This window comes from Thalia democratica, chromosome 4 (assembly GCF_965202585.1).
Source record: "Thalia democratica chromosome 4, ktThaDemo2.hap1.1, whole genome shotgun sequence".
NCBI lineage: Eukaryota > Metazoa > Chordata > Thaliacea > Salpida > Salpidae > Thalia > Thalia democratica.
The window spans coordinates 73,488,562-73,501,418 of NC_139168.1; positions in this window are offsets into that span (position 1 = coordinate 73,488,562).

Sequence of the window (12,857 nt, forward strand, 5' to 3'; positions counted from 1 at the left end):
AATATAATTTTTAAAAAAAGTTTCGATTATGTTAACAGATATAGGTTTTATCAGCAATACTCTAATTAATTAGTTGGTAGTTCAACTGAAATTAGCATACGTACAAAAATAAACGTAAAATAAACAACAAGTAAAAGTAAATAAGCGACAAACTAGACAAAAATATTTTTCAATTTTAATTTTTTTTAAACTTAGTGGTTATCATCTAAGCGTTTCAGATTCTTTTTCTGTACAAACATTTTGGTCTAATTTATACAAACAACAGTGTGTTTGTAAAAATAACCTTTAAAAATTGTTACAAGTCTTGTTTGTTGCTTATTCTATTTTACTTATTGTTTTATTTTTTACTATTAATTTTCTACGGAGGCTTATCTTAGTTGAATAACTAATTAAATTATAGTTATGTAGTTGTATTTAATTAGTCTATCGATAGTTAATTTTTCTTGATGTCTAATTTTATTAGTTGAGTATTTTCTGATGAAACATATAACTGTTTACTTACTCAAAGTTTATTTTTTAAATTTGTTAATTTTAAGTTAATTTTAAATTAGTTGTTAAAAAAAGTAGTTTTAATGGTTTGCTGAAATGTCTTTACTTGTTTGCTCAATAAAAATGTTTTTATTAAGTATTGTCTTAAGTTTTTGTTTGATACCTGTAGTACTATAAAAATATATGGCAAAAACAAAATGATTGTAAAATTTAAACGAAATACGAAACTCAATTTAGATAACAATTTGATTATAATTAGTGAGAGCGCTCCTTATTTTATTCGTATAAACTTAAGTTTAAAAAGCCTGCCCTATTGAACAATGTTTTGCACCGACTGACAATTAGATGCAAAAAGTAATGCGCATAATAGCTTTTTAAAAAACTACAGGGGGACGATTGTTGTTTAAACTTATCAAAATTGGTTGTTAATAACTTTGGCTTTAGAATTCCTGATAAAGATCAATGCTATACAAATGTACTTAAATTCATTTGTTTAAGATCATTTAGGAAAAAAAAACATTTTAAGTTGAAATTCTTAGTGAGCTTAATTAATGAGATATGTTAGCTTATGCATCATGTTTTATAAGTATGAAAGCTTACTTGGAGTGTTTGCTTGATTTCATCAACTCCATCCTTCAGAGCTTGAGAGATTGTTGATTCCTTCCACAAAAACAAGGTGCCATCCTCTGTTAAATTGTTGAAAAATTAATATTCAAAATATCTATTTTAATACATATAACAGCCTTTTTGTTATTTTTAAAATTACGAAGCTTCTACCACTAATGTATAACTATCTTAGCTTATTACATAAATCTAAAACTAAAAATTATTTTTCAATTAATATGCAAATAGCTACTGTGTAAATTAATTCTACTAATAATGTGTAAATATTTTATCTTAATAAATAAATTTAAAACTAGAGATTTTCTGTTAATTAATATGCAATTCATTTCAATAACAACTACGTCACCACTGCTTACAACATAGAAATATAATTTAAAAAATTCTTTCTTAAAACCTTCATTTGTTTTTTAAAAGTATTTTGGTTTAACAACACGTAACACAAAAGATTTATTTTTAATTCTTAAACAAAAGTCGTAGAATTCATTTAAACATTATGTGTAAGTTTAACAAAGTAGAGATAATTTAAAAAATTCAATATTGCTTAAAACAAAACTTAATAGTTTCACTGTATTATATATTTAACGATTAAATGGTAATTAAGTACTACTTTAAATATAGTTTGACTAAGCAGCTTCAGTAAAACATGTAATATTTTGAATAAAAAACGTATTTCTCAGTATTAATTTAGCTACTTTAAAAAATTTTGAAAACCAATGACATGAAGTTTAACAATGTATTTGAAATATTAGCTATTCATGTCAAAATTCCAACTTAAATAATTATATTGCAAAATTTCCGTGTTGCATTAATAAATTGTTAAAAAAAATATTATTTTTAATTGTTGTAGTTAAACATACAAAGCAGATAAAACATCGAGAAACTTGTCTGACGATACTAATTCATTTATCTCGTTATTTTTTTACAGTTTTTGAGTTATAAGTAAACTAAAGATCTCAAGAAATACTTATGTTAAAAAGCCGCGCGTAAAAAAGATGGCGACAATACTTGAGCGCCGAAAGTTTTCGACTTTTAAACTCAAAACTGCTGCTTCACAAAACTTAAGTCACGTCACAAAACTTCAGCTGAAAAACAAACTGTTTGTTACGTCACAAGCGGCTTTTACCTCAAGAACGGAAGCGTTTTAGTTTCACAGAAAGCATGTTGGGCCGCGCTCGGCAGGCCTTAAAATATAACGAATTTGACGACGAAAACTTGATTTAAATAAGCGTTCTGCCACTTTGAACATTACTCATACTATGAAGGCGTTCAATCGTTGGTGACGTCACTTTAAATTCAATATGATATATGACGCAAGTAAATAATGTGAGAGAGTTTTTACGCTGCCTCAGTCTATCTGCTGTTTGGCAATTTATATTTTTTATATGATTAAAATATAATAATAAACATAACAATTAAGATGATAGTTAAGCTAAAGTAAATAAAACTATTAATGGTACTAAATTTTAATTCACACGCAGGCTAATATGAACAAATACAAAAATAAATTTAAGTATAATTTTTGGCTAATAAAAAAAACTATCAAAAGTAATCTTAAGCATGTATTTTGGCTAATAAAAACACAAGTATAAATATAATCGTTAAATTTGAATAAAAGAAGTGTGAGATAGATTTATGTGATGCAGATAACAAAACGAGTGAAATCATGTAAATGTAATCCTCAATCGATCAACAATACTACAATATTAGACTTACATTGGACGAGCCGACGACGGTCACTATTAAGTTGTCGGTGTGTAGGAATCAAAAATGTATATATATAAATGAGTTACCATCCTCCTAACTGCGATGAATACCTTCCCTTCCTCGATGGCTGTCATAAATGGGTGTCAGAAAAGCATGGGTCGTCACAGAGTGACACTTTGGCACGGAGTGACACTTTAGCGCGGATAGACCTTTTACCAAGGGTCGGTACGAAGCAACACTAAGGAACAAAGTGGCACTTTAGCGCGGATAGACCTTTTACCCCTCGAAAGCTGTCATAAATATAAAGAAACGTAAACTACATAATCAGGGTGTCGAAAAAGAACAGCGCTGCTTTAGCACCGGTCGTCACTTTAGCACAGATCGCGATTTTAGCGCAAATTGACACTTTAGCACGGTGTTACACTTTAGTTCGATTGACCTTTTAAACGGGTCGTCGTTTAAGCACAGAGTCACACTTTAAACGGAGTAAAACTTTAGCCCGAAACAACTTCAGCTTCACTTTATATTAAACGATCAATTTCGAAAATAGTTAGCAAAACAATAACTAAAACTATAAAAAAACGTGAAGTACTTAACCAGGGAGTTCAGTTTATTTTATTTCCGTTGACTCGTAACATGACTGTTATAAGAAAATTCCTTAAAAGATTGAAGTTTTACATTAGCTTGTTTGTTGCTAGATTAAACAATATTCAAAAAATATTATGAAAGGTCGTAAGCAGGTCATTTGCATTAACGTTGGAAATTATAAGGAATTGTTTTTTTTAATGTTTTTGTTTATAGTAGTAGTATAAAAAAACTTGAATCTTCCTTTTTTATAACAAAAACTTTGTTTTAAATTTTAAACAGAAAAAAGTTTGGAATATTTATTTATTAATATCAGTTAGCACAACGACAAAGTAAAGTTGCTAAATTTTAAAACAAAATTTGACATAAATTTTATATCTGAATAATGATTTATGAATGTTTAGTTAAAAATAATTACGTCATTAAGAGTCAAGTGTAAAAGTTTGTATAAAGGTTTAAATTAGAAATAAATAAATTAATTAATAAGGTAAAAAGTGATTGTAGTGTCACATTAGAACCTTTAAACGGACTTGCGAGTATTTATGACATCACAACAGAACTTTGAATCAGAATTGGGAAAATTGGTGACGTCATATCAGAACCTTTAAACAGATGAACGGGTCAAATATGCACCAAGACAAAACTGCACTAGGTTAATAAATTGCACGAGAGGACAAAATTTCACGAGGGGACAAAGTTGCACAAAGACAATTTTGCACCAAGGGTCAATTTTGCACGAGTTAAAATTTTGGAGGAAGGTCATTTTGCGAGAGAGTAAAAAATAATAAACAAAAATTAATAAAACTGAAAGATAGATTAATAAAAAAAAAAACAAGAAGAAAAGGTTATGGGTAATAGTAGAAGAAAAAAAAAACAAAGTACTTAAAAAATAAAAATATTAAACCGTGCAAACTTTTTTGTGCAAAAAGATCTTTGTGTTTTTTTGTGTCCTCGTATAATTTTGTCTTCTTGGTAATTTTTTACGCTCGTACAAAATTGACAGCTACCACACAAACAGACTTGGTTGTAGTTTTAACGGACATTAGAACCTTCAAGCAGATTTGTGAGTGATTATGACGTCACACCAAAATTTTTAATCAGGCTTTAGAGTAATTCCACTCACAAAATTGTTACGACATGAAGTAAGGACATTAAAAAATAAAACATCAATGAATATGATTGTGAACATAGATAATATGAACATAAACAACATGTATACAAAAAACACGCATGGTATCAAAATATAAATAAGCTAGCTCATAGAAAAAACAATCCCTGCTAAAGCCGCAACTCACCAAGGATAAACTAAGTTTGGTAAGTCTGATAAGTCTAGTATATCTTCTAGTTATAATGTTTTTACAGTAACCTCTCGCTTATTTACGCACATTGTGTCTACAGAAAAAGTGCGTAAAGATACGAGAGATCGAAAAGATACGAGAGGTTCCAAATATACTCAATATAATGACTGTTTTTTGATATTGCTTCTAGTTAAAAGCAGACAGGGGACTTTCTCACTTTTAACAATTTTTATACTTTATTTACAAATATGAAAACAAAAGATAAAACAATACATATATTACAGAAAAAGATTGAAATTTATATAAAATAATAATACTGGCAGAAAAAAATTACTAGCTTTAATAGTAAGTAGATTTTATTTTTATCTGTATTTATATTTTATGTAGTTAGCAAAATCAATTTATAATTACGCATTTGTTTACAATTAAGAAATGGTGTATTTTTTGCTAGGAAGTTTCATTAGATTTCTTTTTTAGATGTTTATTCATATATAGGGCATTTGTGCTGTATTATTTATTTGTGTTTTACACTCTCATTATTTCATTATACTTTCATTATCTAAAACAGTCATATTTCTTTCAGAATTTTAGTTTAATCTCTTATTGTTAAAAATATTTCTGATAAACTGAGGTATAACTAAAAGTTTATCAATTAGTCAAGGAACATAAGTTTACACATTCTAAAGATATAGAGAGGTGAGTAAGCATTTAAAAGTATATTTTAAATTAAAAAATATACAATAAAATTAATTTATGCAATATTAAAAAAATTATTTTTTTTTTTATTTTGAATTTTTAAGAATTCTAAAATGCGTAACTAAACGAGAGTGCGTAACGTCACAAGTGCGTAAAGATGCGAGAGATTACTGTACTTAGTGCTTAATTAAATTGAACAATCGTGTATAATAAAATACATTAAATTTTCACACTAGTAATAGATTAGATTTAACACTTATTTTAAAACTTATCATTGAATTTGTTATGTTAAGGGCATAGGGGGGAGGGGGGCCAATCAACTTTTTCATAATTTAGTATAATTTTATTGAGTTGTAACTAAGCTATGAGTTTCTTTTTGCAGAATTTTAAAACTCAAAATATTTTTGAGACAAAGCTGGTTGAAGTCGGAGACTACAATAGTACTAATCAAGACCCCCCAATACCTAGAATGACTTGTAAAGGGGATTTCCTTACTTTGAAAAAATTTCAGGCTAAATTGGTCTCAGTCAGGCTAAATGAAAAAGATTTCGCGCACGAACCCTGTTGGAAGTAATTTTAACGTCACATTAGAACCTTAAAACAAGAGCTGTGAGTAATTGTGACGTCACATTAGAACCTTCAAACAGACTTATGAGTGATTATGACGTCACACCCGAATTTTTACTCAGGCAAGTGAGTAATTCAACTCACAAAATTGTTACGACATAAAGTAAGGACATTCAAAAATAAAACATCAACGAATTCGAACATAGATAGTATAATAATGATCAATATGGTTACAAAGAATATAAATGGTATTAAAATATAAGTAAGCCTGCACACAAAAAAAATTATTCCTGCCAGAACCGCAATTCACTAAGGATAAACTAAGTCAGCATTGTCTTGTTTCAAAATAGGTTACAAAAGACTTAAAAACAAAGCATTCTAAAGAGTTCTCAATTGAATGATTACAAAGGATAAAGAAATTGTGTATTCACATACGTAACGACAGTGGACATCTAAAAGTCATAATCACTCTCAAGTCTGTTTAAAGGTTCTGGTGCATGTAAAAGGAACCTCTACGTGTCTGTGTAGATTATACTAGGCTAGACTCTTTTAAATAATTTCCGCAAAGATCGATTTATTATCGGCTATCGTTCCAATTGGAACTAGTTTTTTGTTCACAAATCAAAGTTTGACCATTACAAACAACAACAGATAATATAATGCAGTACTTTTAATGTTTATGTAAGTAACAACAGAAGGGAGTTGAACAAATGAAATTAGAAAAGATGCAAAACAATTAACAAAGAGAAAAAATTATAGACACTATTTTTAGTGCTTCTCAAATTTCACATACTAGCAATACATGTGTTTCGTTTTGCGTTTACTGATTTGAATATTTGGTTAGTTTTGTAATAACTAGTTGTTTGAATAACGCTTACATAAAGTATGTGTTTTGTGGACTTATTGTTTATCTACCAAACTAAAACTGTTTTACGCTAAACTATAATTAAGTATCAAAAACATTAAATCAACAAGATTAAATAATAAGTTTAACTACAACTTTTTAAAATAATTTTTAAAAGGAAACGAATAAAACAGTATGAACATAGTAAACGGGGATGATTTTAACATATATATTAAGATTACTAAAGTGGTCCGTATTCTTCCCTTTTGGGAAGTGTATCTGAGCAAGTATGTGGGTATTAAGCTGCAAAAAAGGGGCGAACGGTGTCGAGTAGGGTTGGTATGGCAAAACATGCTTTGTGGAATATTGTTTTCCACTAGTATTAACAATGATGTGACGCAGTGCTTATTAGTATGCAGAAATTTACAATTTTATTTATAAATTATATTGAACGGTAGTCTTTTTAAAAGCTCGGAGAAAAAAGTGATTGCTTTTTAATGTTTGAAAAATCCCGATGGATATCATAATTAAACAAATTATCTTAATTTTACTTTTATAAATTAACGAAAAAACATCACAAGTAGTAGTTCTTAACGGTTCTTATATGTTCAAAGACAAAATCTTGCAACAAAAAACTTAATTGTGATAACTTGAATAATATTGATTATAGATATCAAAACTTACTTGAAGTTTTTGCGTTATCACACCTACTGATTCCCAAGATTGACGCTAGCTTGAAGAATTTTTGCTTTCTCCCTGCAGTTGTGGAAAAATTATCATTTTTAAATATTCAGCTTCAAGTAAATTCTAGCTTTATATATCATTTGAGGATTACAAAGTTTTGACAGCTAATCTATAAGTTTTTTACTTTAATAGATAAAATTTATTGTTTTATCTTAGAAAGGACTTACTTATTTAATAAACTATTACAGTTTGGGCTTTAAAAAGTTGTAAAACATATATAAGGTAAGATTTTTAGTTGTTAAAATTGTTCAAAAAATTTAATTAACAAATTAAAATTTCTCAAAGTAGTTTTATATACCTTAAAGCTGCTTTGAATTTCAGTTACTAAAAGGTGCAAAAGACATCAAAAATTATAATTATGAGTAGGCCGAGCGTAAAAAGATGGCAGCGACGTTTTAGCGCGCTGATTTTTACTTAAAACCGCTGCTACATGAGCTTAAAGTTTAGTGACGTCACAAAACTTTATCTCGAAGAAAAAGTCGTTTCTTACGTCACAAACGACTTTTGCCTCCCAGCAGCCGAAGCGCTGAAGCTTCAGAGTTCAAATTTGAAACAGCATGCTGAGCCGCGCTTGGCGACCCTTCAAATTAGATATTCTGAAGAATTCTTTCAAAAACCAAAGCAGGTAGCACTTTTTATTTTAATTTAATTTAAATTGCTGCAACGCGCCTTTTATGCGTAATTTTTAATAAAACTCTAAATTTTCAGTTTTGTGTAATGTTAGTTTTTGTAAATTTTTTGTACATTTTTTTGTTATAAAAATGGTTAAAAAAACATATAATTTTTAGTTAAGTACAATAGAATTTTAATAATTAAAAAAAAAAATTTCACAAATTTATTTTATCAGTTAAACTCCCGCCTAGAAAAGCAATTTATATGTGAATTTTGTAAATGGTGTCTTATTGTGCTACGTTTTCTATGCTATCACTTTTTAAGCTTTTTAATTTTAGTTTCAGTAAAAGAATATATTTAATAAGTTGCCATATTAATATTTACAATTTAATGTAAAAATTAGATTAAACAGTAATCTTTTTAAAAGCTCAAAGAAGAGAGCGATTGCTTTTAAAGTTTGTGAAATCCCGATGGAGATCATAGTTAAACAAATAATCTTGATTTTATTTTTATAAATTAATGAAAAAACATCACAAGTAGTAGTTCTTGACGGTACTTATTTGATCAAAAACAAAGTCTTGCAACAAAATATTTGATAATTTTAATAATATTGATTATAGATATGAAAACTTACTTGGAGTGTTTGCTTTGTCCCACACTGATTCCCAAGATTGACGCCAGCTTAAAGAATGTTTGCTTTCTCTCTACAACTGTGGAAAAATTATCATTTTTAAATATTTAGCTTCAAGTAAGTTCTAGCTTTATAATTTATTTGAGGATTACAAGGTTTTGACAACTAATGTATAAGTATTTTACTTTGATAGATAAATTTAAAAGCAACATTAAAAGTTAACAGTTTAAATATTTAGATTTCAAATACTTAAAAATTTGAGTGTTTGTCAGTAAAATGTTCAAAAGATATCAATAAAATAATTAACAATAAGCCGAGCGTAAAAAAGATGGCAGTGACGTTCAAACCGCGAGTGGATCGTAAAATTTTTTCAATTTTAAACTGCCGCTACATAAGCTTAAAGTTTAGTGACGTCACAAAGCTTCAGCTCGAAGAAAATATCGTTTGTTTCGTCACAAACGACTTTTGCTTCCGAGCAGCCGAAGCGCTGAAGCTTCAGAGCTCAGATTTAAAACAGCATGCTGAGCCGCGCTTGGCGACCCTTCAAATTAAATAATTAAAATGATTATAGGCATTAAAGTAGCATTTTTGCACCTACTCGGTGTGTTACTCTTACTGTGAAGATGCCCTACCGCTGCGTTTTCGTCGAGACGTCACTAAAAAGTAATTTTAAAATATGACGAAAAGAAAAAAATGTGAGAGAACTTTTAACGCTGCCTTGGTCTTCCGTTTCGCAACTTTAATTTAGATTTTTGTTTGATTGGTAAAAATGAAAACAAAAAAAAAGGCCATTAAAATGAAATTAAACGGGTAGTCAAGTTAAAAAAAAATAAAACTTTGAATATTACTATTGATTATACTTTATGTAAAAGTGTCACAATTTTTTTATTTATGATATTAAGTAATCTTAGTATATATATATATAATTAAGTTATTTAACTTAATAAATTAAATTTTTTACACTGAGCCCACCTTGAGGGCTTTTTTATTAAAAAAGTTTATTTAAAGATGCAAAACTTAAAGGACTCGAGTTTCGTGACTACTCACTCATCAGCTTGTTCTTTTGAAGCATTTGACTTTTGAAGCTTCAACTTGTTTTGAAACTGATGAGTGAATAGTCACGAAACTCGAGTCCTTTGAGTTTTGCATCTTTAAATAAACTTTATACTATATGTATATATGCATTGAAATGACGATTTTAAAAATGCTGGAACATATGTTTCATAAAGACAAAAAAGATTGTCTCTAATCTTCAACCAGTTCAAATTTAAAATAAAAAGCACTTTAGTAAACAAAGATGCAAAAAACAATGTTCCAGCATTTTTAAAATCGTCATTTCAATAAATTATTTAAAAGCCCTTCAAGTGGGCTCAGTTGAAGGTGTTCAAGTCTGAACATTGACCTTATTATATATATACATATATATATGTAATTTATTCAAATGGCGATTTTAAAAATTCTGGAACATATGTTTCACAAAGCTTTAATTTTTCATAAAGCTTTGATCATCAGCCAGTTAAATTCAAAATACTAAGCACTGTACTAAACAAAGATACAAAAGTTATGCAAAAAAACTGTTTTTTTGTTTTTTTGCATAACTTTTGTATCTTTGTTTGGTACAGTGCTTTGTATTTGAATTTAACTGGCTGATGATCAAAGCTTTATGAAAAATAAAAGCTTTGTGAAACATATGTTCCAGAATTTTTAAAATCGCCATTTGAATAAATTATTTAAAAGCCCTTCAAGTGGGCTCAGTTGAAAGTGTTTACGTTTAAACATTAACCTTATTTTAAATATATATATGTATGTATACAATATTTTAAATAACATGACTAGGCAACTTTTAAAATATATTAGGAACAACGATAAAGTATAGTTTTAAACCCAAACTTAAATTATAAAATTACTTTTTGTGTTATACCTAAATTGAGTCATATAAACATCATGTTAATGTTCGAGTAATTTAATTCGTATAGTATTTAAAAAAAATCCTAGCTCAGCTCATTTTCGATAAAAAGCGTTTTTTTTTTTAGCATACTTATTTGATGTACCTTTTGTATGTAGACTAAGTGAATTAAGAAAAAACACCATTAGTGTAAATTATTAATATAATTCTTTAGAAACAGTTAGCAAAAATTAGCTTATTAGTGTAAAATATTTTTTTATGAAATAACTTATACACAATGACAATAAATTAACTAACCAGAAGGTTCATGCTAATGTTCCACTTTTATACTCTCCGATTAAAAATCATTCAGTTGACTTTTTTTTTGTTGACTCTTCAGATGACTGTTGAAAGAAAATTTCTTGATTAATTGTAAAGTTTTATAAACTTTTTAAAGAAATTTTAGAAATTATAGAAATACTATATGAATGTGTACTGTAAGCTAGTTGTTTGCTAAAACGGTTAAAAATATGGATTAAAAACAGAATTGTTTTTTCAAACGTTTTTGTTTGTAGTAGTTGTACAAATAACTTAACATAATAATTTCTTGTAAAAGAATATTGTTTCTTAATTACTGAAGAACAAACATTTACAAAGTTAGTATTGTAGTTCAAGACTTTAAAGATTTATATGTACGTATACATAGTATTTTAAGTTTAAAAATAATTTTCAGACTATTTATTAAACGACTTTTATCAATATCTAAAGGAAAATCTTAAAAGTAACATCATATGTACAATTTTCTTTAAGCTCTGCCAAGAAAATAAATAAAAGGTAAGAATATCTAGCCTGAAAAGATGACGTATCTAATTGTGACGTCACAAAATCTACTTTTGACGTCACAAACTGCTTAAAGTTGAAACGGTAGGACTTTTTATGCGTAGTATTTTATGAGCACTATTTTATGGGTAGGATTGCTGCAATCAATTCTGTTCATAATTTGATGTGATGTCATTAAAATTATGGTTAGTATTTAGATGTTGCTGCAATTAAGTTGCTGCAATTAAATGAAAAATAAAACACTGTCTAGGCCAGGGTTTCCCAAACTCATTTTCTAAATCGCCCCCTTTTCAGAAATTTAAAAAATAATCGCCCCCCACGATTTTACAAAGTATTTTTTCTTTTGAGTACAAACTTTTGAGCCTAAAAAGTTGTGTTCAAAATGCAACTTAGACTAGTACTTCTTATGCACGCTCTTTTGGGCTGTGTTTAAAGTAGTTTACAGGGCTTGAGAAAATAAGTTACATTTGTTTTCTTATAAGCCCAGTAAAGTGTATTAAAATACTTAATTATTAAAAAGCCTTGTGTAATCTGTAATTAATCCTGTTTAGATATGAATTGTTTTGAAACTAATGAAACTTTTAGGGTAGTGGTGGACAACTTTTGTAGTTAGCAATTCATATTTACTAAAAAATCTTTTCTAGTTTCAACTCGATAAAAAAAATGTAATTGCGGGCTGCATAGTTTAAAAAAATAACATATATGAAAATTAAAAAACTCGAGCAAAATTGTAGTAAAATTATTTAGTATTATTGTGATCTAGGAAATACTATTGTGAACTGAAAACCAAATTGAAAGTGTATTTCAAAATATTAAGTATCAAAAGACTAAATTTTGTTTATTTTGCAAAAGTAGTTTTCAAAATATTTAGCGGGTCGAAATTTGACTGGATCTTAACCGTACGTTACCCATCTGAAACCTTAACTTAAACCTGACATTATAACAATCTCTCATATTACGAATTTCGGACATTTAGAAGTTAATACTAAGTGACTTATTTAAGCCGCACAAAATACTTAAATTATTCAAAGATAGGCATATTCTAAAATTACTATACCAGAGATTAAAAAGCTATAAAAGAATGAACAGTTATTTTACACATAATAAAATACATATTAAAATATAATTTCTGATCTAGTTTAAGGATGTTTGACCGACTGGTTGATTATCTCACATGAAAAAATGTTTTATCAACAGCTTCAATTAATGCAGTAAAATTAATAATTTCAATGCTAAGATATATTATAAGCAAGTTAGTTGTAAAGTTAAAAACTTAATTTTAAACTTTTTAAACTATATGTTTTGTAGTAGAATACTATTAAATAGTATTTGACTTGG